This window comes from Citrus sinensis, chromosome 4, assembly GCF_022201045.2.
Source record: "Citrus sinensis cultivar Valencia sweet orange chromosome 4, DVS_A1.0, whole genome shotgun sequence".
Classification (NCBI taxonomy): Eukaryota; Viridiplantae; Streptophyta; class Magnoliopsida; order Sapindales; family Rutaceae; genus Citrus; species Citrus sinensis.
In genome coordinates, this window is record NC_068559.1 from 11574817 (window position 1) to 11589070 (window position 14254).

Genomic DNA, 14254 nt, shown 5'->3' on the forward strand with positions numbered 1-14254 from the left:
CGAGTGGAGAACACACGTGCAGGGCAGCCACAACCCATTCCCCAAGCACGTAGGAAAGAAAGAGCTCTAGTTAGAGGAGAGATTGATGACTATTATAGGGATGAGTATGATGAAAGAGAGGACTCAGTGGGTAGCTATAGGAGAGATGGATAAGGTAGGAGAGATAGGAATAGAGATGATGGATTGAGTGGCATAAAGATGAAGATTCCATCTTTTCAAGGAAAATCTGACCCAGAAGTATACTTTGAATGGGAGAAGAAAATGGAGTTTATATTTGACTGCCACAATTATTCAGAGGCAAAAAAAGTAAAATTGGTTGTGATTGAGTTTTCTGACTATGCTATTACTTAGTGGGATCAGCTTGTTATAAGCAGGAGGTGAAATAGGGAACGTCCAATTGAGACATGGGATGAAATGAAATCATTAATGAGAAAGCGTTTTATACCTAACTACTATTATCGAGACTTGTACAAAAAATTACAACGTCTTACACAGGGTAGCCGAAGCGTTGAGGATTATTATAAAGAAATGGAGATTGCCATGATTAGAGCAAATGTGGAGGAGGATAGAGAAGCTACCATGGCATGATTCTTAAATGGACTTAATCAGGAGATTGCAGATAAGATTGAGTTACAACATTATGTAGAGATTGAGAAAATAGTCCACAAAGCCATCAAGATTGAGCAACAACTCAAGAGGAGGGGTAACACTCGTGCAGCCCCAAACTCGAGCTATGTGAAACGAGACGAGAGGCCACAAGCATCTACTACACCTAAGCTAAGATCCGAGCCCTCCAAGCACAATACACAAGGTAACATCGTAACTTCTACTATTAGGAATCGTGACATTAAGTGTTTTAAATGTCAAGGCAGGGGGCATATCGCAAGTGAATGTGTGAATCAAAGAGTTATGATATTGCGGGACAATGGTGAGATTGTAACTGAAGATGAGACGAAAGAGAATGAGATACAACCATTAGAGGATATCGAAGATGAAGAGTATATAGCCCCTAGGGAATTGACTCTAGTAGCGAGGAGAGCTTTGAGTGTGCAAGTAAAGGAAGACGAAGCAGCGCAACGGGAAAACATTTTCCATACTAGGTGCTATGTTCAAGACAAAGTATGTAGTATGATTATTGATGGAGGAAGTTGTACTAATGTTGCTAGTACTATCATGGTAGAGAAGTTAAGGCTTCCAACACTTAAACACCCACGGTCATACAAACTACAGTGGTTAAATGACAGTGGAGAGGTGAAAGTGAACAACCATGTACTAGTGACTTTTCGGATTGGCAAGTATGAAGATAAGGTGCCTTGTGATGCAGTGCCAATGCAGGCTGGACACTTGTTACTTGGGCAGCCTTGGCAATTCAACAGACGTGTGAAACATAATGGCTTTACCAACAAATATTCATTTGTATTTAATCAACGCAACATCACTCTTGTTCCATTAACACTAAAGCAAGTTTATGGAGACCAAGTGAGCCTACAGAGAGAGAGTGAGGAAAAGAAAAGGTGAGAAAAATAGAGTGAAATTCAAAAAGATGTCGAGGAAAATGTGAGAGAAAAACCAAAGAAAAATACGGCCATTGAGCAAAAATTAGATGGAAAACAAAAGAATTTCTACGCGAGAGCAAGTGAAATAAAAAAAGCATTGTTTTTACATCAGCCAATGATTGTACTTTTGTACAAAGAGGCATTTTTAAAAACTAACGAATTTGATCCTACTTTGCCTAGTTCTATTACTTCTCTTTTGCAGGAGTATGAGGATGTCTTTCCTGAGGAAACACCACATGGTTTACCACCAATCCAAAGGATTGAGCATCAGATTGATTTTGTGCCCGTTGCAGCCATTCCAAATAGAGCAGCCTATAGGAGCAATCCGGAGGAGACCAAGGAACTTCAAAGGCATGTTAAGGAATTGATGGAAAAAAGGTATGTGATAGAAAGCATGAGTCCATGTGCAGTTCCTGTTTTATTAGTTCCTGAGAAGGATGGGACGTGGAGGATGTGTGTTGACTGTCGAGCCATCAATAACATAACGGTAAAGTATCGACATCCCATTCCTAGGCTAGATGACATGCTTGATGAATTACATGGGTCTTGTGTATTTTCCAAAATTGATTTGAAAAGTGGATATCATCAAATTAGAATGAAATAAGGAGGTGAATGGAAAACTACTTTTAAAACAAAATATGGTTTGTATGAATAGTTAGTCATGCCTTTTGGTCTAACGAATGCCCCGAACACTTTTATGAGACTTATGAATCATGTCTTGCGAGCTTTTATTGGCAAGTTTGTTGTTGTTTATTTTGATGATATCCTCATTTATAGCAAAAACATAAACGATCATGTAGTACATTTGAAATATATTTTAGATGTGCTTAGAAAAGAAAACTTGTGTTTCTACGATTTGTTGTGAGTGCACAGGGTATACAGGTTGATGAGGAAAAGGTACGTGCAATCCAAGAGTGGCCGAGTCCCACAAGTGTAAGTAATGTGAGAAGCTTTCATGGGCTTGCTAGTTTCTATCGACGATTTATGAAAGACTTTAGCACATTAGCCGCACTGCTTACTAAAATAATAAAAAAAGATGTTGGATTCAAGTGGGGAGAAGCACAAGAGAAGACATTTCAAATAATCAAGCAAAAGCTGACCAATGCTCCTTTATTGTCTTTACCTAACTTTAATAAAACATTTAAAATTGAATGCGATGCCTCAAGTATTGGTATTGGCGCAGTCCTAATGCAGAAAGGATGACTAATTGCTTACTTTAATGAAAAGTTGAGTGGGGCAGCCTTAAACTACCTTACTTACGATAAGGAGTTGTATGCATTGGTTCGAGCGTTAGAAATGCGACAGCATTACCTATGGCCTAAGGAGTTCGTGATTCACACCGATCATGAGTCCTAAAAACACCTTAAAGGCCAACATAAGCTGAACAAAAGGCATGCTCGATGGGTAGAATTCATTGAGACATTTCCATATGTCATTCGTTACAAGCAATGTAAGGAAAACATTGTTGCATATGCGCTTTCCCACAGGTATGTCTTAATTTCAATACTTAATGCTAAACTACTTGGTTTTGAACATATTAAGGAATTGTATGCTGATGACTATGATTTTAGTGTTGAATACCAAGCTTGTGAAAATACCGTAGTCTATAAATACTTTAGGCATGATGGCTATTTATTTCGAGAGAATAAACTGTGTGTGTGTAATTGTTCTTTAAGAGATTTGTTAGTAAGAGAATCCCATGGAAGAGCGTTAATGGGGCATTTTGGAGTTGTAAAGACTCTAGCAGTTTTACAGGAAAACTTCTATTGGCCACATATGAAATGAGATGTTGAAAGACTTTGTCGTAGATGTGTCACTTGTAGGCAAGCCAAATCGAAAGTGCAACCTTATCGCTTAGACACCCCTTTGCCAATACCTAGTGCACCTTGGACTGATATTTCGATGGATTTTATACTAGGTTTACCAAGGTCTAGACAAGGGAAAGACTCAATTTTTGTGGTTGTAGATAGATTTTCAAAGATGGCACATTTTATTCCATGTGCACAAAACGGATGATGCGTCTAATGTTGCTGACCTATTCTTTAGGGAGATTGTGAGGCTGCATGGTATGCCCAGGACAATTGTTTCTAATAGGGATGCTAAGTTTTTAAGTTACTTTTGGAAAACCTTATGGGCTAAGTTAGGAACTAAGTTGTTGTTTTCAACTACTTGTCATCCTCAAACTGATGGTAAAATAGAAGTTGTGAATAGAACTTTATCTACTCTGTTGCGAGCTATCATTACAAAGAACATCAAAACTTGGGAAGATTGTTTACCACTTGTTGAGTTTGCTTATAATCGTTCCGTTCATTCTGCTACTAAGTATTCACCGTTTGAAATTGTTTATGGTTTTAATCCTTTAACCCCATTGGATTTGACTCTATTACCTGTTTCTAGGCATGTTAACTTAGATGACAAGAAAAAGGTTGAAATTGTTAAATAGATACATGAGAAGGCGAAGTTCAACATTGAGTGGAGAACTGAGCAATTTGCTAAACAAGCCAACAAAGGGCGACATAAGCTAGTCTTTGAACTCGGTGATTGGGTGTGGTTACACATGCGCAAGGAAAGATTTCCGGAACGAAGGAAATCTAAGTTATTACCTCGAGGGGATGGCCCATTCCAAGTTTTGGAACGTATCAATGATAATGCATACAAACTGGATTTTCCTGGTGAGTACAATGTAAGTGCTACTTTTAATGTTTCTGATTTGAGTCCTTTTGATGTAGGTCATGATTTGAGGATAAATCCTCTTCAAGAGGAGGGGAATGATGAGATTAAGAATAAAACTATCATAAGCACATGGGATGAGGCATATTCAGATCTTATTCAAGTTCCCGTCGGACTCGTTACAAGAGCTCGAGCAAAGAAATTCAAAGAAGCACTTAATGAATTGATTCAAGCAACTTCGGCTCAATCAAATTCGTGGAGCCCCATTGAAGGAATCGCACATGGTAAATGCATGATTCAGGCTCTTGAAGTTTCCAAATACTCACTTCCATGAAATAGGGAGTTGGCTTAAACATTATGGCGGGAAAATATATTATTTTCCTTTTTCAGATACGTTCCCGTTTCTTGAGGAGGCTATTAGGGAATCAAATTAGTTATTTCTATTTTAATCGCCTAGTTTCCATTTAATTGATGTAAGGCATTTAAGACAATTAGGATCCTGATTTAGTTTAAATTCTTTCCTATTTACTTAGATTAGGATTTTGATTTGATTTAGATTCTTTCCTATTAGGGAAGATTTAGATTCAGATTTGATTTTTGGGTTAGGATTTATTTCGAAAAATTCTTGTAACCAACCCTACATAAAGCACTCATATTCAATAAACAGAGAGAAGAAATTTTTGATGCAATTGGTGAGAGAGTTAATTCTCTTTGGTTCTTTACGAACTCTTTGAACTTATAGGATTTCCGTGGCGTTCAAATTCTTGACTTATCAATCCATAGCTGATTGTTGCATCTTCACATACCAAGGTGCGTGCTTTCAATAAGCATTGGGTCGAGGTTCCATTCCATTCTTGGTTTAGATTCGATCTTGGGAACTAAATTGATTAGGGTCGTGTCAATTCTTGACGGGGTTCGTATCACCGGTGATTGGATGTGGTTGCACATGTGCAAGGAACATTTTTCATAACAAAGGAAATCCAAGTTGTTATCTTAAGGGGATGGTCATTTCCATGCCTTGGAATGGATAAACGACAATGCATACAAGTTGGATTTGCCCGGTGAGTACAATGTAAGTGCTACTTTTATTGTTTCTGTCCTTTTGATACAGGTGATGATCTGATGACAAATCCTTTTCAAGAGGAGGGGAATGATGAGATTGAAGACAAGGTTAGCACAAGCATGTGGGATGAGGCATATTCAGATCCTATTTAAGCTCCAATTAGACATTTCACAAGAGCTCGTACAAAGAAATTAAAAGAAACACTTGATGGACTGATTCAAGAAACTTAGGCTCAATCAAATTCATAGAGGCCTATTAAAGGAATTGTAGATCATATTCAGACCACCAAATGCTTGATTCAGGCTCTTGAAGTTTCTGAATAATCACTTCCACGAAATCAGAAAGTTGGCTTGCACATTATGGCTAAAAAAATAAGCTATTTTCTTTTTCGGATACTTTCCCGTTTTTGAAGAGGCAAATGATGAGACAAATTAACTATTTATCTTTTCATTGCCTAGTTTCTATTTTTGTTAATAACGTTGTTTTGGAATTGATCTAAAGCATTTAAGTCATTTAGGAGACTTTTCTTATTTGCTTTAGACTAGGTGTTTTCTTTGGGTGTTAATTCTAATTTAATTTGTTCAAACTTTCCTTACATGGTTTGGGGTTTATTTCCAAATTCCAAGTGTAATTATGAGCTCGAAATTCGTGTAAAATAGCCCTATATAATGTACTTGAATCTAATAAAAAAAAGATCTTTATTTAAATCCAATTTGCTTCAGAGTTTAATTCTCTTAAGTTTTTAAATGAACTATTTGAGCTTATTGAATTACTGTGGCATTTAAACCCTTGACTTATCAATCAAACCATCCATAGTTGATTGTGGCATCCTCACATACCAAGTTTCGTGCTTCCATTGAGCATCAGGTCATGGTTCCATTCAATTACAAGTTTATAATTTGATCTTGGAGACCATTGGTTAAGGTCACATCAGTTCTTTTGCGGGGTTCTTATCAGTAGGGAAAAGTAGACTATTTTGGAGAAATTTTATCGGGGAACTTTTCCTCCTCAATTAGCATAGGAAAAGGTGGACTATTATGAATTAATATTGTTAGGGAACATTTTTCTCCTTATTGATTTAGAGAAGTTTTTCATGCCTACTATCGTAGAAAAAATGAACCATATGAGGGAATACTAATTATTCTAAGACTTCAATTACTTAAAGGGGAATATATGAGGGAATACTTGATCGAAATATACTTAATCGTTTTGATACTTTTTGTTTTAATTTAAGTTCAAAAGAGAAGCCTACTTTACCCTGACATAAGAGGAAATATTTCTTGTTCTTTGAAATATTCCCAATACTAAACTTTTAGGGGAAAATTTACTCTACCCTCGACTTAAGAGGGGATATTAATTATTTTTAGAATTTTTTCCTTAAGCTGAAGTTCTAGCAAGAAATGAGAATTTTCCCTAGGCAATATGGCTGGTTCAATGTATGAGATGATCATGAGTGCTCATTAAATGATAATGATTATAGATTCTTATGATATATATAGATTTGAATGATTATAAATGCAAATTCTCATTAGTACAGTGCATGAGTCTTTTGGAACTAAGGAGCAGCTTTTACATTTTGTGTTCAATCACTCGAGTACATGAGTTGTACACTATCAATTGGATCAATATTTTCAAGAATTGAAATTATTCAAAGAAATCATCTTAATTGAAGCATTACAACTTGTGGAAGGGACGTTCCCCTTAATAGATTTTTATTCATATACTTATTACAAACAATTGTTCTAATTATTTTTTAAGATGAATAATATATATAGTTGTAATAGCTAAAAAGTAAAAAGAAATATACCTCATCTGCAAGTTATCAATCTAAATAATCACTTAGATTAGTTTTGAATGTGATTCAAATGGACTTTAGCTTTTTCTCTAAGGGGCTGCTATCATGGCATCATCTGTTGTGGAAGCTACTTGGAAATTCTTTCTGGAGTTTCCTTAGGATCTTTTAAATTCCCTTTATGTAGGCATTCTTGGAACCTCAATTCCTCATCACTATCAGTTCCTTGTGTGCCTTTTGTCCTGCATGGGTTTCGACCCTTTCTTTGGGTGGGCTAATGTAACACCCTAAATCTAACACGTGCGGAGCACGTGAAGAAGGAGGTTACTTACAAATCGTAATCCTTACTCATAAATACCAAACTGAAATACCTCAAAAAATTATTCTAATAAATCCAAAAATTCATACATTTAAAACTAAATAATCTCTCCCGAAACATAAAAATAACAAAAGTCTCAAACTCCAAATTACAAGCTCATTACAGAAATAAACTAAAAAGAAACATGAGTCTATTCCTCCTTTTATTCAAATAGAAAATGAAAACAAAATCTCTAATTCCAAAGCTAAGCACATCTTTCAAAAAGAACTTAATCTGCAAAAAGCAATGACGATGGGTGAGCCGTTAACTCGGTAAGTAAAACCATTCCTAACACACTAAGCTTCAGTACCAAAAATATTGCAATCCTTCCTTTTATTTAAAACATATATCATAAGATGACATAAATTCACGGTAACTCAAAATATCAAAAGCATAATCAATTATAAAAGCAAATTGTATAACGCATACACAGAAAACAGACAGTTAGCTCATGTCACATAGTGTCACCTATAGTCCCGGTGACCCGGCTAGAAACAGAATCAGAATCAAATTACGATGTGCACACCCAGAACAGGTACCTAGTACTAGTCTAGAACATATATATTGTATAATACGATCAGAATAAGAATCAAAGTAATTACGGACAATGAGCCAAAACAATTCTAATTGGTTTTTCATATGCAATGATTTATACATAGCACTTTGCACTATATGTGGCACTTTGGCCCTCAAGAGGTGGCCCCTGTACAATCATAAATAATTGAGATCATACATTGGCACAAAACATTCGTATCAGATTCATGAAAGTCCATAGCAACAATTTAGGGTTGCAAAATATTTCATAGACAAAATTATAAAAGGTAGTCATGTCATAAAATAATTTATATATTGAAAAGCATTTATAAAATATTTTGTTAAAACAATTTGGATTTGAAAACATTTTCATAAACTGATTTTGTTATGAAAATCCATTAATCTTTTAAGTAGTATAAAAACTCTTATAATAATATCAAAAATACTTATACATATTCAGTATATTAGGAATGAAGTTACTTACCTCGATAAAAGGATTTGAACTAACACACCTCTAAGCCTCTTAAAGCCCCAATCACCTCCAACACCTTAACAAATATAAAATATCACTATCCATAACTTATCCTAAGAATCAGATTTTCTAATTCATACCCGTACTAGTCTGATTCTCAAAATTTTAACTCTTAATTTAAAAATCAAAATGACATAATATTCCATGGAACCATTCTGGACATCCATGGGTACCTCATATAAACCTTTCAAGAGGATTCGATACCAAAAACATTTTCAAGACTATTTCTTACTTGACAAATTCGAAATTGTTTCACAGTACCTTAACCGAACAAAACGTGTTCTAAGATTTTTATAAAATCAGATACTAATACAAAAATTATGCAATTAAAATGGGAAATACTAGACACATGTATCAACGCTTATATAAAATTCAAAATGTTTTGAGTTCATTTAATACTACAAATAAGTTTGTGAATCTGATCGACTTGCTGGAATTGCAGTTTTCCAGTGTATTAGTGTCAGATTAAAAAAACCATATATAATTGAAAAAACATCAAATCTTATGAAACAAAATTTAACCAATAAGCCTTACCTGTCTAGTTTTCATAAATATAAAGTTCTTAAGAAAAATCTATTAGAAAATATATGTTTGAATTCGAGATACTCATATTGCCCAGAATTTGTCCAGTGTGCTTAATGCACCACAGGTTGATTAATAAAACCCACAATAAATCAAAACCCTAAACAAGACTTATGTCATCACAATAAGGCTAATGGATGGCTAGCATTTTGCCACCATAACTCTTGATCAGCGGTTGAGGTTATCCTTCATAAATACCTTACTAAATTCTAGAATTCTTATCTATCTCTACAAACTTCTCTTACATCATCACTTATGTCGTCATTATTACTTAGTCATTGCATCATCACTTCTGTTATTACTTCTCTTAGAATTAAATAGTATATTATTATTATTATTATTATTATTTTAATATTTAAAGGTTTTGTTAGCTCAAAATAAATTCTATTATATTTAAGTTAGAGAATTGAACCTTACAGCTAATTTGCCTCTCCACCCGTTTTTTGTTTATCTAGGGCTACTCTTTTGACTTTGGCCTTTAATTTTTGGTTTTCTCTTTTTGTCTCCTCCATTATTTTTTGGAGGGCTTATGCTATGACATCATTGCATTGCACATTTGCTCACCCAATAAGTGTTTATGAATTATCATGTTCTGAATACTCTCTAATTAGTATTTCGCTTAAGGAAGCTAGAGGAAATTTAGTTTTGGTAAGCTTAGCCATTGGCTATTGTTTTACCCTTTGCGATTAAGTATGTTTTCCCTTTGTTAGCCTCTTCTCTTGTTTTTGTTTAACAAAATTCAAAGATGGCTGAATTTTAGAGAGGGAACTTAAGAGCACTTTCCCCCGTCCCTAATTTTTTATTGCTCAAAGAGAGTTGTGCTGAAGCACTTTCGAGCTCTCAAGAATTATTGTATAGGAATATGATCTAGGCCTAGAAAGCCTATTGTTTAATTTCTTTTATCGTTATCAGGAACGGAGAAGCAAGAGTGAACAAGATAGATAAATAAATAAAACAAGGGGAATGGGTAGTTTCTAATTCCTCCCCGAATCAACATCTAACATGATAAATGTTGAGTGTTAGAAAATGCATATTTATAAAGGAGAAAACCGTCATTTTACATTTCAAGTCTTACTAACAACCCTTACTTTTATGTATTTAACATTCTTATGATTTAATTACGTGTGTTTTATTTTAATTAAGTAATTTATGTATTCTAGGGGCATTATAGTCATTTCACAATAAAGGAGAGATCAGACGGCAAAACGGACATCACTTTTGAACTCAGGACGGTCGAAAACCTTAGGAGGACCATAAAAGGAAAAATGACACTATTCACATTATATCAGTGGACGAAAAATCTCGCGTACGGTGCATGCATCACACAGGATTAGTTTCAACCAAACCGCGTTACTGTTCATCCGGGTCAAACCGTGTTACTGTTCATCCGCGTGGTCAAACCGTGGACTGTTGACTGATGACGTGGCGCAATCCTGAGCGTCCAAACTGTTTTTAATCCGATGGCCATGATTTACTCCATGTATCTATAAAAATGGGGCCTCCCCCCCTAATTTGATATCTCTGAATCCATTTTTGGGATCCATTTTCTGTAATTCCCTCTCCATCTTGTATTTTCTTCGTATTTTAATAAATTCTCATTTTGCCCCTAGTTCAATTATGAGTGGCTAATTTTCTTTTAAGCTTGGGTTGAAGGTGAAGTCTCAACATGTGTCATGGGCTTAATTTGGTAAATTTATTTTCTCTTCCCCTCTAGTTTTTGTGGATGTTTTGACTTCTCGTCGACAAATAATACTAATCTTGTCTAGTACCGCCTTGGTTTCACCGGCCCTCTAGTACAAGGTTATTATTACTTGGCACGATAAGCCCTTAGCACCATATTGATTAGAGCGTGGTTCATGAGGTGTGGATTCCCCCCTCATGATTTAATTGGCATTAATAAGGAATATTTAGCCCATGATGCATGTTGATACGGATCCAGATACCCAAGTACGTCATTTCAATAGATCTTCGCTTCAATTTATTCTCGTCATTTCAATTCCAATTTCAGAATTTATTATCGCCATTTTAATTTAAGTTTTAGCATATTCCAAATCATTTCCACCAAAAAATCCAACCACTCATTTACAAAATTAATTCTATACACAATTAAAATCCACCTCCTCGTGGGATCGACACTCGTCACCATTAGTCTATACTACAATAGATTCGTGCGCTTGCGAGTACATTAAAATTTGCACAACAAGTTTTTGGCGCCGTTGCCGGGGAGGTAAGTAATTTTAATTCATAGAATTAATTTTTGTGAATAATTTCTTTTATTTGTTTTCTTGTATTTTTTTAATTATTAAAAAAAAAGAAAAAGAAAAAAAAAGTGAATCTACATATAAAGGTTAGTATTTCTTTTCTTTTTCTCTTCTTTAAAATTCTGTAATTTAATTTTCAATTTATTTATTTTTTCTTTGTAATTTTTGTTTATTTTATTAATTTAATTTTTTTTCACGTATTTATTTTTGTGTATTTTTATAGAAAGGTTGTAATAGCGCAATAAGGTTAGTATTGTAATTTCTCTCTCTTCTTTATTTTATTTGTATTTATTTTGTTCCATCTTCATTTTCATTTTATTTATTTTGCATGCATGGTCGTAGGTCATTATTACCTAATCTTGAACCTATAGACCTTGAACTTGAGAAAACAATTCGCACACAAAAGCACATTAAAAATAAATTTGGAATGGATTTACAAGCACCACAGGAGAGGCCATTTAAGGACTATTTTAGTCCCTTAGCTAATTTGAGCACATCATGCATAAGATACCCAAATGTAGCTGCTAGGAGCTTTGAACTAAAACCTAGTGTGCTAAATTGTCTCCCCACATTCTATGGCTTAGAAAATGAGGACCCATATAATCATTTGAATGATTTTCATGCTATTTGTCAAACATTTAAATATGAGAATTTTTCAGACGATGATGTTAAACTCAGATTATTCCCATTTTCTTTAAAGGATAGAGCTCGTTCATGGCTTAATACATTGCCTGCTAATAGCATTTCATCATGGGAACAAATGGTAACAAAATTTTTGAATAAATATTTCCCAGTGCATAAAACCAATGCTATTCGCAGGGAAATCTCGGAGTTTACCCAAAGAGAGGACGAGCAGTTTTTCGAAACATGGGAGCGATTCAATGGGCTACTCTTGAAGTGTCCACATCATGGGTACGAGAAATGGCACCAATGCCAATACTTTTTGGAGGGATTACTACCAAATGTGCAAGAATGGCTAATGGCAACAAGTGGAGGAGAGCTAATGTCAAAAAGTGCATCAGAGATTTGGGAATTTTTCCAGCGACAAGCGGATAATTCCCAACAACGGAGTCGATCACTCAGGAATACTAGAAGAATTAAAGAAGTGAATGAGGTTCAAATTGGCGAATCAAATTCAGAAATCAAAGAAGTCAAAGCGATAATTGAAGGTCTCTCTCGACAAATAGCATCGTTATCGACTGCTAAATCAACAGAGGCACATGACCATGACTCATACTTAGATCAAGCCAATGCCATAGGTGTAATGAGAAAACCATCGAATTACAACCCATACTCCAACACATATAACCCTGGATGGAGAGACCACCCCAATTTTTCATGGTCTCAAGGATTCCAACAGAATGGACCAGCAGCTCCAGCTCCACCAATGCAACAAATTGCTCAAAATTCTCAAGCCTCTCAGCCCCCATTTAGACCATACAATCAAAACCAGAATTACTCTCAACCCAGACCATGGGAGGATTCATTCCAGAATCTCAAGAATCTTACTCACTCCACAATTGAGCAACAGAACCGCACCATTGATGGACTACGAAATGAGTTGAGAGCAGGCTTCAACTCACAAGCTCAATCAGTTTCAAGCCTGGAGAAGATGGTGGGACAACTCGCTTCTTCAGTTCAGACCTTGGCAATGACTGTTGAGAAAGGAAAATTTCCAAGTCAACCAGTGCCTAATCCTAAAGGAGTGCATGAAGCGAGTACCAGTTCACCACAGCAGCATGGAGAGGTCAAAGCAATAATGACCTTGCGAAAAGAAAAAGAAATCGACAACAAAGTGGAGATGCCGGTGACAAAGGAAAATCAAATTGTACCTGTGAACGTTGAGGACTCACCACCGGAGGAGAGAGAAGAAGCCAACCCACGAGAATACGTTCCCAAAGCTCCATTTCCTCAGAGGTTAGCGAAAGGAAAAAAGGAAAAATCTACAGGTGAGATTCTCGAAATCTTCAAACAGGTAAGTGTTAACATCCCTTTACTTGATGCTATAAAGCAAGTTCCATCTTATGCCAAGTTTCTTAAAGATTTGTGTACTAAAAAGAGAAACATGCATGTTCAAAAGAAGGCATTTTTAACAGAAAACGTTAGTTCTATACTCCAACATAAAATTCCTTTAAAATGCAAAGACCCAGGCTACCCCACTATCTCATGTAGTATAGGGAACCACACAATTGAGAATGCTTTGTTGGATTTAGGAGCTAGTGTAAATTTATTGCCTTACTCTGTGTTTGTGAAACTTGGACTGGGAGAATTACACCCAACTCCAGTGGTGTTACAACTTGAGATCGGTCCACGAAAATACCTCGTGGTATTGTGGAGGACGTGCTTATCCAGGTAGACAAGTTTTATTTTCCTGTTGATTTCATTGTAATTGACACTCAACCAATACAGGATTCAAGGAAGCACATCCCCATTATTCTAGGCCGACCTTTCTTGGCAACTGCGGATGCTCACATTCAATGTAGGACCGGAAATATGCAATTGTCCTTCGGCAATATGACTATGGAGTTGAACATCTTCAACATTGCCAAACAACCTCACAATGCAGATGATGGAATTGTTGATGTGGATTTAATAGAAGCATTAGTTGATGACACTTTTGTTTCAAACCTTAGTGATGATCCTTTACAGACATGCTTAACTCACTTTGGTTTTGATTTTGATATTGACAGATCGGTCGAAGAGGTCAATGCCTTACTTGACTCAGCACCATCTATGGACACTAATAAATGGAAGTCAAGAGTTGAACAACTAGCACCATCAGAGAAGAAACTCATCCCATCATCAGAATCACCACCGAAACTCGAGCTCAAACCATTACCCAACACTTTGGAATATGCATTTTTGGGAGAAGAAAGTTCTCTGCCGGTAATCATCTCATCATCCCT